The following is an 18,322-nucleotide window of genomic DNA, read 5'->3' on the forward strand; positions in this document are numbered from 1 at the left end:
ATGGCTTTTCTCATGAAAGCATTTTCTATACAAATCTAGACAGGCTACTCTTCAGGTCTATTAAAAAGAGATCCTAAGGGGTGCCTGGCTGGCTCAGTTAGAAGAGCATGCAATTCTTGATCTCGGGGTTGGGAGTTTGAATCCCATGTTGGCTGTAGAGATTACTTAAAAATAAAATTTTTATTGGGGCGCCTGGGTGGCGCAGTCGGTTAAGCGTCCGACTTCAGCCAGGTCACGATCTCGCGGTCCGTGAGTTCGAGCCCCGCGTCAGGCTCTGGGCTGATGGCTCGGAGCCTGGAGCCTGTTTCTGATTCTGTGTCTCCCTCTCTCTCTCTGCCCCTCCCCCGTTCATGCTCTGTCTCTCTCTGTCCCAAAAATAAATAAAAAACGTTGAAAAAAAAAAATTTATAAAAAAAAAAATTTTTTTTTATTAAAAAAAGAGGGAGGGGCACCTGGGTGGCTCAGTCAGTTGAGCGTCCAACTTCAGCTCAGGTCATGATCTCACAGTTCATGAGTTAAAGCCCTGCATCAGGCTCTGTGCTGACAGCTCGGAGCCTGGAGCCTGCTTCAGATTTTGTGTCTCCCTCTCTTCCCCCCCCTCCCCCACTCACACTCTGTCTCTCTCTCTCAAACATTAAAAAACAATTTTTTTTTTTTTAAAGAGGGAGAGAGAGAAAGATCCCAGGAACACACTTTTGACATTTAAGCTTAAAAATCATTATCTTGGGGCGCCTGGGTGGCTCAGTCCATTGAGCCTCCGACTTCAGCTCAGGTTGGGCTATGTGCTAACAGCTTGGAGCCTGGAGCCTGCTTCAATTCTCTCTCTCTCTCTCTCTCTCTCTCTCTCTCTCTCTCTCAAAATTAAAATAAACATTAAAAAAAAATTTTTTAAGTTACAGTTACATAGGCTCACACACTATTAGTGTTAAAAGAAATGTTACAGATCAGCTAGGCCAGTAGCCCCTCATTTTTAGGGTCTGAGAGACTTTATGTAGTAATTACAAGAGTTTCTAGAGCCCTATATAATAGTGGCGATACATATAGTATCTGATTTTGGAAAAAACACAAAAAGATAAAACTTTACTATAAACTGTTAAAGTTTTAAAATAAACTTGTAATTTATTTATAATATTATTTATATATACATTTGAAAAGGTCATATATATTTGTAAGACACTATTTATATAGTTCACAGATAATACCTGCATGGATTCTAAGGTTATCTTTCAATAATTCTGCAGTGGCCCATTGTTTGATATCTGAGTATGAGACTATATCCTTATTTTACCTAAGAGGATATTAAAGATCAGGATAATGTGCTTAAGCTCACACAACTAATAAGCTGCAAAGCCTAGAATACAACTTGGGACCTAATGATCTTTTTGCTATACTATGTGGGTGTACTGTTTAATTTTATTTTCAGACCACGCATAAAGTCACTGAAAAAGCTGATTATAATATACAAGCAATATAAATATAACTGAAGAAAAGTCTCATTTAAAACAGCAAAAAAGAGGGGCGCCTGGGTGGCTCAGTCGGTTAAAGCATCCGACTTCGGCTCAGGTCATGATCTTGCGGTCCATGAGTTCGAGCCCCGCGTCAGGCTCTGTGCTGACAGCTCAGAGCCTGGAGCCCGTTTTAGATTCTTGTGTCTCCCTCTCTCTCTGACCCTCCCCCGTCATGCTGTCTCTCCCTGTCTCAAAAATAAATAAACATTAAAAAAAAAATTTTTAAATAAATAAATAAATAAAACAGCAACAAAGAGGGGAGCCTGGGTGGCTCAGTTGGTTAAGTGTCTGACTTCAGCCAGGTCATGACCTCGTGGTTCATGAGTTTAAGCCCCGAGTCAGGCTCTGTGCTGACAGCTCAGGCCTGGAGCCTGCTTTGGATTCTGTGTCTCCCTCTCTCTCTGCCGCTCTCCCACTCACACTCCGTCTCTGTCTCTCTCTCAAAAATAAATATTAAAAATAAATAAATGAATAAAAATTAAGGAAAAAAAAAGGGGGTGCCTGGGTGGTTCAGTAGGTTAAGCATCTGACTCTTGACTTCGGATCAGGTCATGATCTTGCAGTTAGACTCACAGTTCCTGAGTTGCAGCCCCACACTGGGCTCTGTACTGAGTTCTGTGCTGGCAGCACAGAGCCTGCTTGGGATTCTGTCTCCGTCTCTCTCTGCCCCTCCCCTGCTTGCTATTTTCCCTCTCAAAATAAATAAAAATAAACTTAAAAAAATATTAAATAATAAAATAGCAACAAATAGGTGAAATACTTAGGAAAAGACTAACAAGAAACAGAGATTTTAAATGAAGAACACTTAAAAATTACTGCCAAGGAACACCAAAAACTTAAATTCTTAAGACAAAACATTCCATGTTCTTGGATACAAAAGCCATCTTAAGATATTAGTTCTCCCTAAATTGATCTAAAATGTAATGCAATCTAAAATACAATGCCAAAAGGATTTCTTAGGAACCAGACAAACTGATTCTAAATTAACATGAAAGGGCACCTGGCTGGCTCAGTTGGAGGAGCATGAGATTCTTGATCTGGGGATTGTGAGTTCAAGCTCCACACTAGGTGTAGAGATTACTTTATTATTATTATTTTTTAATTTACTATTTTTTTGAGATAGAGTGCACATGAGCAGGGGAGAGGGGCACAGGGAAAGAGAGAATCCCAAGCAGGCCCCAGGCTCAGTGCAGAGGCAGATGCAGGGCTCCATCCCACAACCCTGGGATCATGACCTGAGCTGAAATCAAGAGTTGGACGCTTAACTGACTGAACCACCCAGGCGCCTCTAGATTACTTTATAAAATAAACTTAAATGAATGAATGAATGAATAAATTTAATGTTAAAAAACAAATAGTAAGAATGGTAGAGAACTTTCTGAAAGAGTAAGGAGAGCATACAAGCTTCTCTAGATATGCATTATAAAGTTCTAATAATTTAAAAGGTGAAATTGGCAAAAAGATCAACAGATCAATAGAATGAATGTAACAGAATAGAAAGTCTAAAAGATCAAAATACATCTGGACATTTAATGTATGATAAGGTGACATTTCCAACAAATGGAAAAATGATGGAATATTCAATAAATTATAATGAATTACTATGGGTAGCTATCTGAAAAAAATAAGAAGTTGGACCTTTATTTATTTATTTTTTTAAACTTTTTTTGTGTATTTATTTATCTTTGAGAGAGAGAGAGCGCACGAGCAGGGCAGGGGCAGAGAGAGGGAGACACAGAATGTGAAGCAGGGTCCAGGTTCCAAGCCGTCAGCACAGAGCCCAACACGGGGAATGACCCACAAACCGTGAGATCATGACCTGAGCTGAAGTCGGACGCTTAACCAACTGAGCCACCCAGGCACCCCTAGAAGTTGGATCTTTAAATTCCAGATGAATCAAGGATCTAAAATTAAAAACAAAACACTCAAAGTTAGACAAAGCCATGGCCATTTTTTTCTTTTTTTTTAAATTTTTTTTTAACGTTTATTTATTTTTGAGACAGAGAGAGACAGAGCATGAATGGGGGAGGGTCAGAGAGAGAGGGAAACACAGAATCTGAAACAGGTTCCAGGCTCTGAGCGGTCAGCACAGAGCCCAACGTGGGGCTCGAACTCACGGACCGCGAGATCATGACCTGAGCCGAAGTTGGACGCTTAACTGACTGAGCCACCCAGGCGCCCCTATTTTTTTCTTAACTGAGTAGAGAAGACTTCTAAAATGATATAAAACCTAGAAGTCAAATGAAAGAAATGACAAATTCAATTATACAAAATACAATTTTTGGAAAACAAAAAAAAATACTGTAAACAACTCAAAAAATATACTGAAAGGTAGGGCACCTGGGTGGCTCAGTCAGTTAAGCGTCAGACTCCTGACTTCAACTTAGGTCTTGCTCTCACGGGTTCAAGAGTTCAAGCCCCACATCAGGCTCCATGCTGATAAGTGCGCGCTGACAACTGCAGAGCCTGCCTGGGATTCTTTCTCTCAAAACAAATACACTTTAAAAAAAAAGATATACTGAATAATTAAAATGATTTGCAATTCTGAGTAAAAGGTTAATTTCTCTAACACATAATTCTAACAGATCAATAATAAAAAGACCATTCAATAGAAAAAATGCAATGGATATGGAGGTCTCAGAAACATATTAATGGTTTTTAATAACATGAGAAGACATTTAATATCACTTGTAATTAAAGATTCACAAATTAAAACTACACCAATATATCATTTTATATTTATCCACCTGGAAAGAGATAAGGATTGCTAACAGGTTATTGGCAAGGAAGGATGTACAAAGTCATTCTTTGTGCTTTACTACAAGTGGTGGGGTGAACTGGTACATGAATCCCATACTTTTTGAGCCAGAATGCCAATTCTCAATGTTTATCTAACAAATAACACTCACAGACATAGAAAATAATGTACAAGAATATTCACTGCAGCACTGCTGATAATGTGCTGGAAAGAATTTAAAAGTCTATCAGGAAGGGACTGGGTAAAGACATTACAGTACATCTGGTAGGCAAAAAGTATGAGACAGCTCTATTTCTAATGATATGAAATAAACTGAGATACATTAGTGAATGATGCAGGCTAAAGAACAGTGTGTATAGTATGCTACCATTTATGTATGTGTGTAGGGACATACTGAATGTATGGGTACCTCTAGAAGAATTCCCAAAAAAAGGTAAATAATAATTGCTTCAGCAGAAAAAAAAAATGAGTGAGTACGAAGAGAAGACTTACTTTTCACCGCAAATCCTTTTATACCTTTCAGATTTTATGCTACATAATGTATTACCTACTCCAAAAAAAGTCAACAAAGTGAAATTCTCAAGTGTAAAACTGTTGACATTGGCCTTAATGTAGAACTGTCCTAGTGTCTTGGGACATTAATTATACTGACCCTTGGCCCAGGAAGAAATGAAAATCAGAACTAGGTATAGGATGTCAAAGAAAAAAACTAATCTTCAAGTTCTTTATTACATCTGACAGTCTGCCTAAACCGGCTAGGATTATTTTCTGGGGTGGCAAGAGCTCCCTTTGTGTACATTATACCATTAGTGACCACTGTATTTTTGGTCTATTAAAACTGCTAAATAATTTGACAATAAATTATATTAATAAACAAATAAATAAATAAAACTGCTGAAGATTGCTCAGGCCATGGCTATTAGTAAGTTTACAAAAGTAAGTTTTACCAAGGAACTAGCACTATATTGGCCTATTAGACTAATAATGCAAAAAACAACATACAATAATGAGGCTTCTAATTAGAAGAACAAGAGCTTTGTCAGAAGTTACTTTACTACAATCAGCAATTATAATTAAAAAAGAAATTAGAAAGCACTCAAATAATTGTTGAATACAGAAATGAACTATAAGCTATAAGCTAGGTGTTGTGATACTACTTGGCTACCCAAGATAGATTATTACTTCTGATTTTATGGAATATACAGAAGAGTCTAATGGTGAAATAGGCATCATACAAATAATTAATTAAAACTGTGATAAATCCTATAAAAGTGCAGAGTACATTGAGTTCCCTACACAAATCTAGGATTATCAGAAAAGATTTATCCCCAAATTGATATTTAAGCATATTCTGAAGAACTGAGGAGCCGCTTTCCAGACAGAAGAATTAGCTACAGCATGTACAAAGTCCTTGCGTCAGCTTTGAACCTTTAAGGAATGGGGGGAAAAAGTCAGCAAGCTAGACCATTCATAACAAAAAAGTACAAAGAAACGATGCTGGAGAAGTAGGCAAGGCCAGATCACATCTGGTTAAATGAAGATTAAAGGGAAAACAGAAGTTTTCGGGTAAGTGACTTGACTAAATTTGTTTTATAAAGATAATTCTAACTGCTGTGAGAAGAGTAGATGAGCATATACTGCTTAGGTTACATACTATATGTAGTAACAGTATAAAGAAATGCAAAGGAACAATAAATTCAACTGGTGATTATCTCTGGTAAGGAGGCCCACAATGGAGGCTGGAAGAAGGAAGATGCAAGCAGGTAAGGAAACACAGAAGACCCCAACTGTAGTGGTAATGTTTTACTTCCTAAGCTGCAAGGTGGTTAAGTATTTATTGTAGTATTACTTACTTTTTCTGTATTAATATCCCATATTACTGACCCCCTTTAAAAACAAGAGTGAATGAGGAAAGACCATTTATAATTGACTCTAACAGTCTTAGGACAAGGTGGCCTGCCTAGACTAGGATGGGGAGACTAAAAGTAAAGAGAAATCGCAAGAGTTGAGCCTCAGTAAGTTGCTGATAGAGCCATTTAATGAAATGGTACAATGAAGATCTAGCTTTGGAGCCAAGATCAACAGGTCAGTCTGGGCAACTCAATTCAAAGTACCTCTGAGAGTGGTTAAGTGGAGACGTTGAGTAGGCAGCTGGGATCAGAAAATAAGTTTGAACTATAGGCAAAAATTTGGGAGTAACTGAAGCCACAGAACAGATTAGATTAGAGGATCAAGACTTGAGAGAAACCATCAATTAAAGATCTGGTAGAAGAAGATGGGGCGAAAACCTGAATAGCCAGAGAGCAAGGAAGGAAAATCAGAACCCAAGAGAAAAGAGTACTTCAGAAAGGACATTTCTGAATCCAAATAAACACCTATTCTGAAATGGGCAATTAGGAATCTGAGGTCCAAGAATGAGTCAAAGGGAATTCCATAAAAATAGAAGTCCAGATCTACTTTATTCTGAACATTCCCAAAAGGAATGTTGTAACACTGTTAAGTAACAATAAATTCAGTCAAAACTGATAAATCATACAAAGATGGAGACGAAAATAATCTCTGTAAGTATGAGTCTTGAATGAGTTAGAGATAAGAGGGTAATGAGGATGTGTGAAGTTTATTCCATTTCTATAAAAGAAAAAAATAAAAAAACTTACTCCAAAATCCTATACGTTTCTTTTGTTCCAAAGATTTTAGATAATTTCCAAATTGCTAAACCTTTCAGCATGTTAAATTCAAAGTGCTCAAAATATAAACATTCTGAGAGCAAAACCCACATAGTATTCATCTTCAGCACCTAGTTCAGTGCCTAACATAAATACTTGAATGAAAGAAGAAAAAAAGAAGTTCACTAGAATAATGAATGGCCACCAGAGTACTTTTGTCCAAATTGTGCTGGTGCTACATGCACTACAGCTTCAAAAAAACCAGCTTTAACTGAGGGCTCTACTCATTCCACAGAACACTTCTCTTCTTCAGAAATAAAATACTATCTGCAAAGAGATCTCATCCTTAGGGGAAAAAAACTGCTTTGGGCAACACATTACACATACAGGTCTAAATATCAAACTTGAGGGCTGTCAACTCCTGCAATGTGGGCGAGACTCAAGAATGTACTACCACCATATGCCAGCCAGTACTGCCTGTCTAGTCATTCATTCTAATAATTTTTTTTAATTTATTTATTATTGAGACACAGAGCATGAGCAGGGGAGGGGCAGAGAGAGGGGGAGACACAGAAACTGAAGCAGGCTCCAGGCTCTGAGCTGTCAGCACAGAGCTCAACGTGAGGCTCAAGCTCAACGTGAGACTCGAACTCACAAACTGTGAGATCATGACCTGAGCCAAAGTCAGATGCTTAACTGACTGAGCCACCCAGGCGCCCCTCTAAGTCATTCATTCTAAAGACCTGTAGAAAACAGCAATGCTCAGACTTAATAGATCCTTACTTCCACAAAAACTAAACTCATCGGTTGCAGTAGTATGTATGAAAATTGTTGGCACTTAGCTGATAACAGTTCAGAACTGTTAAGTTTCAGGTTAATGGTATCAGCTAAGATCTGTTATCGTATGTATTCTCAAACAAATGGTCTACAAAAAAACGTAATCCCATTTTTCTTTGCCTAAATTTTTTTTTTAAATTTTAACATTTTTATTTACTGTTGAGAGACAAAGTGAGAATGAGCATCAGCAGGGGAGGGGAAGAGAGGGAGAGACATAACATCTGAAGCGGGCTCCATGCTCTGAGCTGTCAGCACAGAGCCCGACATGGGGCTCGAACCCACGAACTGTGAGATCATGACCTGAGCCGAAGTAGGACACTCAACAGACTGAGCCACTGAGGGACCCCTCTTTGCCTAAATTTCTATCCAATATTTCTGATAGGAGCCGCACGTTTCTATGCTACAAGCAAAGCATCAATTAATAAAAATAAGTAAATACATTTGCAAGTAAAAAAAAAAAAAAGCACCAATTCAGAAAAAAAAAAATATGCTTCCAGTTGCGCTAACTATTCAGACTCATAATAATTTTAAAAAGGGAACACCTCTCATTTATTTTGAAATGTGAACAAACTTCAAATAAAAAAACCCCAGCTTTTTGGAACTCATCTCTGCATTGAATTAGGCATGGAACAAACCATCCATTTATTAAGAGAATGATACTCCGGATTTTAATTACCTATTTTGTATTCTAGAATCCCAATTACTGAATTGACAGGAGAGCCTGGAGCTAAGGTGGGAGGTGTGTGGCTAATCAGAGGCAGACCCTCCATCCCTTCCCTTTGGCTAATTTATACAAATAATTAAAAGAAGGACAAAAAAGTTAAGGGGTAACAGTATTTAAGTCAAATTGTTATGTTGAAGATATGTTAATTTCTTAAATCCTTTGGATTGAAGACTAAAAGTCAATTCTACCTTCGTTAATGGACTAGAAAGGTACTGGGTCCTCTGCTCCTGTTTCAGAGAATTGTGGTCTAGCACAGATGGAAAACCAATTCTGAAGTCACACAACCTCTAAAGAAGCTAAAAGCGTTGACTTTTAGAAAGGATGTCTGCAATGCTTTGGAAAAGTGCACAACAGTTTAAGACAAGTAGTATATAATATTAAACCATTACAAATCAGGACAAGTGAAAAAGAGAGAACTTCCATATAGCTCCTATGTATTCTCTTCAAAATGTCTTTTAATTACAACACTCTGCTCACAAAGACCTGGCCAACACAATGATGCAGATTTGTTTACCACAGCTTATTACATTTTACCCAGAAGAGTCAGTTCATGTTTCTTGAATTCTCCCATTACATAGCACGTAAGAAATCCAAAGCAACTGTAATATACCATACTAAGTTCCAAAAAATAAAACCAACAAAAACTCCAGGAAACCAACCACAATTCACAGTGTATTTAGTCAGGAGCTCTGGAATTAAGCTTATTTTTCTGAATGCTTTTTTTAAATTTTATTTATTTATTTATTTATTTATTTTTAATTTTCCGCATTCTTAATCTGAATACCTAAACTCTCTTTAGGGGGTAAAGAATTTGATCCCTAAATTGCATTATTAAACCCCTTTTCTATACATATGTGATGTATTTGAGATACACTGTTCTCCGTTTATCAGAATTAAAACCCCTTTCATTTATACAACCTGATTTTTAAAGAGCTTTCACACATACTCACTTGAAAGTATACACAACAGGAACGTATAATAATTTTGGACTACCCAGGCACAAGATAAGGCTAATTCAGAACTTACTCTAACTCGATTTACTCGATTCCACAAAGTGCAGTCTTCAGGCTAACAAAATAAAGCGTGAGCACAATGAAATCTGTACCACTGCAGGTTCTCAATCAACAAATACTCCTTCAAATGATAATCCAAACTCGCCCGCTTCGCAAAGAAAAACGAATCCCACTCTTTGAAACAATCGCAGGGGAAGAGGGGAAAAAACGCAAATTCTAAACCACACATTCACGTAAATCCTTTCAACTCAGCTCCAAACGCAGCCACCAACCACACAATTGGCCACAATCACAGCTTTAGCGCCTTCTCTTAATTTTGAATCTGGAGATCGAGGGGAAAACAAAACAAGTCGTCCAAAGTTTCACGAAGTGGAAAAAAAAACATTTCAAGTAAAGGAAACATGTTCATCAAGAGGCGACCGCGCCATTTCCCCCCCGCCCCCCGTTTCCCTCCTTCCAGCCCTCGAACTAAATCCTGTCTGAAACACTGATGGGAGGCAGGAGTCCCGGCAGCGGTGTTAGAGGAAAGAGTCAAACGAACCGCACGCCGCCCGAAGAGATGTCAGGCACCGAGCGTCGGGAGACAAAGACCAGCCCGCGAAGCGCCCCGGCGGCGAGGGGCGGCCCCGGCGCGGCCCCGCGCCCCTAACCGCCCCGAGGAGTTGCGAGCACCGCCGAGCGCCGCCCAAGTGCGCGCCCGGGGTCCTCCGGGCTCCCCGCCCGCCCGACGCGGCCGCCGCCGCCCTGGCCCACCCCCGGGCCGTTTCCCTCCCAATTTGGGAACCGCGCGCCCAGGGACAAAGGGGGAGGGCGCGACGGGGGCAGCGGCGGGCCGCGGGGCAGACGCCCCTCCGGGATCGGCGGGAAGTCTCGGCAGCACCCCCTCCCACCGCACTCTTCCCGGGACCCCCATCCCCCGCGTCCCCCCGCCCCTTCTCCGGCCTCCCCATAAGTTCTCCCGCCCCCCCCCCGGCCCCGCCCCTTGCCCGCTTCTCAGCCGGCCCTGCGGCCGCCCCTCACCGGGCGGCGTGTTCCCCCGGAGCCGCCTCCTCCGCCGGGCCTCGGCCGGTCCCGCCGGCCGCCGCCTCACGTGCCCCGCGTCGCCATCGCCTTCGCCGCCACCCGCGCCTCTCCTCCAACTCTCGCCGCCGCCGCCGCCCTCGCCTTAGTCTCCAGCCGAGGCCGAACCCGCTCCCGCCGCCGCCTCCCGCTCCCGCCGCCCGGACCCGCGGGGAGGCGCCTGCGCACTACGCGCCGCGGTGGGGGCGGGGGCGTCCCGCCGTGGCCTGGGAGCAGGGGGCGCGCGGCACGTGGCGCTCGGGTGGGAGGGGTCGCCCCGGAGCGCGCGGGCGGCGGCGCGAGCGTCCCAACTTTCTGCGGTCGGGCCCTCGCGCGCTCCCGGGCGGTCCCGGAGGTGCAGAGCGTGTGGGTGCCACCCGCGTGGAGACCGGACCCGGGTGGGCGCAGACCTCGCCTCCCGCACAATTCATTCCTCCCGCTTGGTTCTCGGGACGGCAGTCCCCCGGCGCGCAGTGCCTCACTTGGGCGGGCTACTAACGGCGCCGTGAGGACACGCCTTACCTGGGCATTTTAGGTTGGTCCTGCGAGCTGGGGAGTTGTCTTCCGTGCGCTCCGCCGAGGCCTGGGTCCAGTGTGACACATCAGGATGCTGATGCCCCGTTCTAGGTTCTGCTCCTCCGGGCCCTCGTCGGGTTTACCATCCTAGCTCTGCGTCGTGGCTTTTAGTGGCGCTCTGGATACTTTTGAGGTCCTGGACTTCTCAGATTAGCGAGACCCTAATAGGCCATTTCCTCTTAACCCCTTGCATCCCAGCAGGATCCCATTCAAAGGACCTTCGGGAGATTTGCATGGGAATCTCCAGTCTTAAACTTGCTCCAAGGAATCTGAAAATTCAAATGCTTTAAGGACAGCGAGTCCATGCGTGACGACCGAAGGCGTACTAAGGAGAGTACTTTGTATAGTGTTCGACGACTCCTGTACTCCTGAGTTATCTCCTTTGACCGTCACTGTACAAAAGGACAGGCTTCCATTTTACTCTTTTGACCAGAGAGGAGATTAAGCTCTAACAAATGAGGTGACAGGTCAAACGCTCCCACCTCTCAAGCCAGGCCGGAACTAACGGCTGGTCCAGAGGGCTGGGCATCTGGCCCACTGACCAAAGTTGTTTGGCCAGCACGTTTTCTGAAAGTATGATTTAACTGCCAAAATTTTTAAATCCAGATTTTTGGCTTCTCTCTAGTGAAAGAAAAAAATTGCTCCCTTTGAGCCTCTAGGTTCATTGGGCAGCTACTTCTGAGTAATATTTGTTTATTTCAACTTAACTGCTTGAGTCCATTTCATTACCTGCTTGGTAATGTTCTCCTCCCCACCCTGCCCTGCCCTCTGCCTCCACTTTCCATGCCTCAGTCGTCCCCAGGCCCCTTCATTACCACATTACCTCTCTACAAATGAATTTAAAATGACAAGTGTAACGACCCTGTAAATATAGGAAAATACGATAAAAGAACATGTCAAACTAAACGCAAGAGACATCACTGTATGAGCTGATTGAAATATTAAAACTAACATCCTGCTAGTGCGACTATACATTGGAACAAATCGCTTTGGAAAATGGCAATTATCTGCTAAAGCTGAACATATGAATACACTATGATTCTGCAGTTCCATGGAAATTCCACAGAAATATGTACAAATGTTTGCCCAGGTACATGTATTAAAGTATTCATAGCGGCACTATTTGTGCTGGAAACCACCCCAAGTGTCCAACAACTGTACAAAGGATAGATAAAATGTTATATTCACACAATGATCCCTTATGCGGCAATAAGAATGAACAATCTACAATCACACACGAGATAGAGGAATCTCACAAAACTTTCCATTTATATAAAGTTCAGAAACAACCCAAAGTATTCTGTGCTGTTAGGAGTAAGGATAGTGGTTACCTTGGGGGAAGGATAGGCACCCGGGAGCATGAGGGAGCTTCTGGGGGACTGGTCCTGTTCTAGATCAGGATGCTAAATACACAAATGTGTTCAGTGTTCACATCTGAGCCGTACACATTTGATAGTGCACTTCTTCGTGGCATAGTAAGACTTCAATAATAACCTTTAAAGTGCTATATTAAAATATGGGGCACCTAGGTGGCTCAGTCAGTTAAGCGTCCAACTCTTGATTTTGGCTGAGGTCAGGATCTCACATTTTGTGAGACTGAGCCTCGAGTCTGGCTCTGCACTGACAGCTCGGAGCCTGTTTGGGATTCTCTCTCTCCCTCTCTCTCTGCCCCTCCCTCTCTCTCTCTCTCTCTCTCAAATAAATAAATAAACATAAAAAACATTTATACATTTATAAAGTGTGTTAAGACATTTGATTATAGGGGCACTGTGTGGCTTATCCAGTTAACGTCCAAGTCTTGATTTTGGTGTTGGGCTCTGTGTGGCAATGCAGAGCCTACGTGAGATTCTCTGCTTCTCCCCTGCTTGCTCACTCGCTCGCTCTCTCTCTCAAAATAAATGAATGAACATAAAAACACATATATGTATATATTGTATATAAAATAATATATGAATAAGCATGTATTATATACTGTGTATAAATAATATATATTAAATGTTCATTAGGTATTATTATCCTATAAATTCATGGATGAAACTGCTGAGGAAGGCTTCCTACCTTTTAGCATTGCCCATTCTTCATGGAGATTTGGAACAATACCCTTTCTTTCTTTCTTTCTTTCTTTCTTTCTTTCTTTCTTTTTGAGAGAGAGACAGCATGTGAGCAGGGGAGGAGCAGAGAGAGAGAGAGGGAGATACAGAACCTGAAGCAGGGTCCAGGTTCTGAGCTGTCAGCACAGAGCCCGACCCGGGGCTCGAACTCATGAACTGTGAGATCATGACCTGAGCTGAAGTCGGATGCTCAACCGACTGAGCCACCCAGGCGCCCCAGAACAATACCCTTTCTATATTTGTTACCTTACTACCAAACCTGTAGCCCTGTCTCTTCTGGTAGAGAAACCTTTTAAAGGTGGAAATAATGAGACCCAAGGAAGCTAAGCTGTTTTACCTCTGGATAGTTAGAAAACAAAACTAAACAAAACAGAAATAAAATCCTTCTCTCTTCTATCACTTTGCCAGCTAGTAACATCTCTTAATTCAGTTATAGGTGGGAAACTGAGGCCAGAAACCCGAGCCAAAGTGATGTGGTTTGAAGTGTTGGGGTTTGAAGCTGATAGCCAAGAAAGAATTCTTGAGAGGTCTTCAGTGCAAAATGGTGATTTTATTAAAGCACGGGACAGGACTGTGGGCAGAAAGAGCTGCACTGGGGTTGTGACAGGTAACTGATTATATACCTTCAGGTTGGGAGGCAGTTAGGGATACAGTAACCCTCTAAGGTATTTTGGAAACAAGTTTTCCAGGACCTTGAGGGGCTAACTGCTGTTAGGAAATGGTCATTTATTACTGTTTCTTAAAACCTCAGTCATGAAACCCTTCAGATGTATATCAGGGGGCCATAAGGTTGGAGTATGATTGCTAACATATATCTTGGTGGCAGGAGGTGGGGGAGTAGAGATAAAGGAAGTTTCCAAAGGAACTTTTAATTTCTTTTTTAATGCTTAATTATTTTTGAGACACACACACACACAGAGTGCAAGTGGGGGAGAGGCAGAAAGAGAGGGAGACACAGAATCCAAAGCAGGCTCGAGGCTCTGAGCTGTCAGCACAGAGCCTGATGCGGGGCTCAAACTCATGAAACATGAGATCATGACCTGAGCCAAAGTGAGACACTAACCGACTAAGCTACCCAGTTGCCCCCCAAAGGAATTTTTATATGTTAAAGTAGACCTACAGGATCCTGGGGGGGGGGGGGGGGGGAATGTTAAGCTAAGATTCCCTTTGCCCTTAGAAAAGTGTCATCATCGAGGCAGCTGAGCCCCTAGAGGAAGGTCACTGACTGTTCAAGGCCTTGCCAATGGGCTGTAGGCAGTAAGAAAATTTAATTTTTCATTTGTCTTTGTTTCCCACATCAAGGGGATCTCTGATCCAGGGAGTCACCAGGGTCTGGAGCAAACCAGGGCAGCTATTAGAATGTGAGTTTTCTGAGGGCAGGACCACTGCCTGCCTCTCAGTTTCTGGACCAGAGCTCAGCACATAGTAGGTGCTTAGCAAGTATATGCAGAGTGAAGAGTGAGTGATTGAAAGCTTGCCATGGCTAGCACAAAAAGGCAGGCTACTGGAGGGAAGGAAAAAAAGCCTCAAGCTTCAAACAGGGAAATGGGTCTGGTTTCCAAGCCTCTGGCAGAGAGGAATGGAGCCGGGTGCTGTGAGAACCGCATCACTTTTTATTCACATGGGGCCCAGGCAGGAAAGGATCAAAATCCAGTCTGAAAACTTGAGAGTCACCCTGGGGCTCTGTGGTTTGGGAACCGTAGGGTCAACTTGAAGACTGCAGTGTGTCACTATTTCCATTACACATTTTCCAGGGTCCCCACTTGGCCAGTAAACTCAGAGTAGATTCTCGTGTCCTGGGGGATGGGAAGCAAAGGCTCAGAGAGGTAGGGTTTTGTCAAGCTAAGGTTGTTTTTCCCTCAAGCGAAGCCTTCACGGTAAGATAGTAGGGAGTTCCTGGAGAAATGTTTTACCCTGCCAGCCTCAAGTTATTTGTCAATGGGCTACAGGTTATAAGGAAATTTATTTTTATCTGCCATTTCCTTCTGCCTTTGTTTCCCACATCAGATGAGACCCCCACAGCCCGTTCCCTGAGCCCAGTTAGCAGTTCCTGTGTATTAATGCAGAATTTTAAATTAAGGTCAATTTACTTGCAAATGAAGAATAAGTGAAGTGTGCAGGAGCTGGGGGAGGGAGGAGAGAAGGGGGAGGTGGGAGAGGTCCCGTTCCGGTACCATCCACCAGGCAAGGACTTTTGGATGCACCTAAAATGCAGGGTGCTGGGGCAGGAGCTAGTCTGTGTTGGTGAGAAGGAGTGGGGTAGCTGCACAGTCATTGAATTTCTGCAAGTTCGCTCTGCCCAGCTGTTTGCACTTGTTTACTCTTATTTCTAAGATGGTGTGAGAATGCGATGGTGAAATGTACATGGGGGCACCTGGGTCGCACAGTTGGTTGAGTGTCCGTCCGACTTCGGCTCAGATCATAATCTCTCCGTTCGTGAGTTCAAGGCCTGCATTGGGCTTGCTGCTGTTCGTGCAGAGGACACTTTGGATCTTCTGTCGCCTTCTCTCTCAAAAATAAACATTGAAAAAAAGAGAAAGAGGGGGGCGCCCCGGGTGGCTCAGTCGATTAAACTTGAGTTCAGGTCATGATCCCGCGGGGTCTGTGAGTTTGAACCCCACATAGGGCTCTGTGTTGACAGCTCAGAGCCAGGAGCCTGCTTCCGATTCTGTGTCCCTCACGCTCTGCCCCTCCCCTGCTCGTGCTTTCTGTCTCTCAAAAATGAATAAATGTTAAAAAAAAAGAAAAGAAAAGAAAAGAGAGAGAGAGAACTGTACACGAAGTCACATTATTCCTTGATATGTTAGTTTTCCACTGGAAAGTGGTCTGTAGTGGTTAACATTATTGGTTGGATGGGTCAGTCATTTACTTGCTCTCTGAGCCGTGGTTTCTTCATCTGTTAAATGGGGATGAGATCCATCTGTTGGGATTGTTGTGAGGATTAAGTAAAATATGTAAAGTGCGTAATCCTCGTAGGCTCCAAAAGGCATTAGCTCCTTCCCACAGTGTTCTTTAGAGGAAGCCAGGTAATTTGGGTATTCAAAAGCACGCAACATAAGGATCTTAGCAAAACGTTTCCCATCTCTGGAGCATCCATTTGTCATCTGAGACAGGTGTGTATAAATTGGTCCAAATTTATACACAGTTGGAGACATCTGAGACAGGTGTGTATAAATTGGTCCAAATTTATACACAATTTGGAGGACAGCTCCAAATTGGTCCTTCACAAGATGTGATTCTATGTCAGCCTCACTACAGTCAGATGCAGCCTTCCAGTCGCTATATCCACCCTCTTAGGAGCTTTTTAAGATTTTACCTTTAAAAAAAAAACCAAAAAACATTTTATTTATTTGTTTATTTATTTTGAGAGAGAAGAGAGCATGCGTGCAGAGGAAGGGCAGAGAGAGCATTCGGAGCAGGCTCCAGGCTCAGCGTGTGGAGATTGACCCGGGTTCCATCTCAGTACCGTGAGAACACGACCTTGAGCAGTAAACAAGAGGTGGAGGCTTAACTGACTGAGCCACCCAGGCGCCCCGATTTCACCTTTGTAAGCAGGCCCCATACCCAAAATGCGGATTGAACTCAAGACCCTGACTGAGCCAGCTAGGAGCTCCCCGGAGCTTTTTATTTAAAAATATATATATATATTTTTTTAACGTTTATTTATTTTTGAGACAGAGAGAGACAGAGCATGAACGGGGGAGGGGCAAAGAGAGGGAGACACAGAATCTGAAACAGGCTCCAGGCTCTGAGCCGTCAGCCCAGAGCCTGACGCGGGGCTCGAACTCACGGACCGTGAGATCGTGACCTGAGCTGAAGTCGGATGCTTAACTGACTGAGCCACCCAGGCGCACCTCCCCAGAGCTTTTTAAATACGTGCATAGTCTCCCCAGAAAGATAAGAGGTACCAAAGGCACTTTCCTGGTCCCAGGCCCATGACTCTTGGGGTGTCCTTGGAAGCCAGTGCCTGCTTTTAGGGGGAGGATGTCTTACCCTCTCTACCCCGGGCACTTTCTAGAGGGTGCCTCAGTCTAGCCATGTTGTCTGGAAACTTCCACTGCCCCAGCCTGTTTCTGTTCCCCCCACTCTTTGCACCTCAAGTCCCTGAGACACTACTATATATGGCCTAGTGTTTTCTCTCCTGTGATTCCTCCAGCCCTTCAGTCTGGGTCCTCCCCATTCCAGGCCCAACTCAGATCTTCTGTTCCTTATCCAGTTCATTCTTCAGCATCGCCTCCCTCACAGCACTCCTTAGCTCAAGGCAAAAGAGCTGCTGGCCCTCTCTCCCCTGTCCTGGCCCTCAGCTCCCTGGAGCTATATATAGCACAGCGGTGCCTTAGATTGTATAGAGCTTCAAGTCCTGGCCACCCCTCCTCCCAACAGAATGGGGAGAATGAGCCCAAAGCTTCCTGTTAGGGTGGGGAAGCCAGAGAAAGGAGGTTGGAGAGGGACAGGGGTGTGCTGAATTTGGACCACCCAGAACGTGGTAACCTTTCTATCTGTTGTCAGAGACTTTCCGCTTCTCCCCCAGCCTCTACCCGTTGTTTCCTGACGCTTGCTCATTTGGGAGGAAGAGGAGCAGGCAGCATGGAGGGAAATTCTAACCATTTGGGGAGATGCTACCTCCGTTTTACAGATGACGGCACAGACTCAAAAGAGGTTGAGTGATAGAAGACCAAATATTCAGAGAGTGGCCAAGCAGCTAACTGACCCCACGTCTGACTCTGACTCTGGCCTACACTCTGGATTCGTTAAGTCTGTCCACATCACTCAATTGAGACCCCTTGAAATTAGAATGTCTCGGGGTGTGATGTGACCTGGAAGAAAAAGAAAAAGGCGTATGACATAAATGACTATGGAGAAATGCTTAAATAGCAATAATTATTGAAGACTTGGCCTATTAACAAAAATGTTATTTTATCTTCTCTGTTTACTGAAGCAGGACTCTACAGAAATGTTCCTTGAAGTTTTGGTTACTGTGTGTTCTCAGAAGTAAAAAGCAATTTTATTTCTTCTATTTCAAGACTTTCCCTCCGCTTAATAGTCCTCCCATTCGTCCAGAACAGTGAG

General features: G+C 43.4%; 1 protein-coding gene across 3 annotated transcripts in view; it reads right to left on the reverse strand.

The window, feature by feature from the left end:
* The window catches only part of GJC1 (gap junction protein gamma 1), a 38,399-nt gene extending 27,130 nt beyond the window's left edge, over positions 1-11,269 (reverse strand). The window contains exon 1 of one of the 3 annotated variants that reach the window (XM_060645879.3): positions 11,088-11,269. The gene's annotated coding sequence lies outside the window, so the exon portion shown is untranslated. Of the gene's footprint in view, positions 1-10,047; positions 10,372-10,526; positions 10,751-11,087 lie in introns of those variants that run through there. The other 2 variants (XM_060645878.3, XM_060645880.3) reach the window with 2 other exon arrangements.
* Between the last annotated feature and the right edge of the window lie 7,053 nt (positions 11,270-18,322).

This window comes from Panthera onca, chromosome E1 (assembly GCF_046562875.1).
Source record: "Panthera onca isolate mPanOnc1 chromosome E1, mPanOnc1 haplotype 2, whole genome shotgun sequence".
Lineage (NCBI taxonomy): Eukaryota > Metazoa > Chordata > Mammalia > Carnivora > Felidae > Panthera > Panthera onca.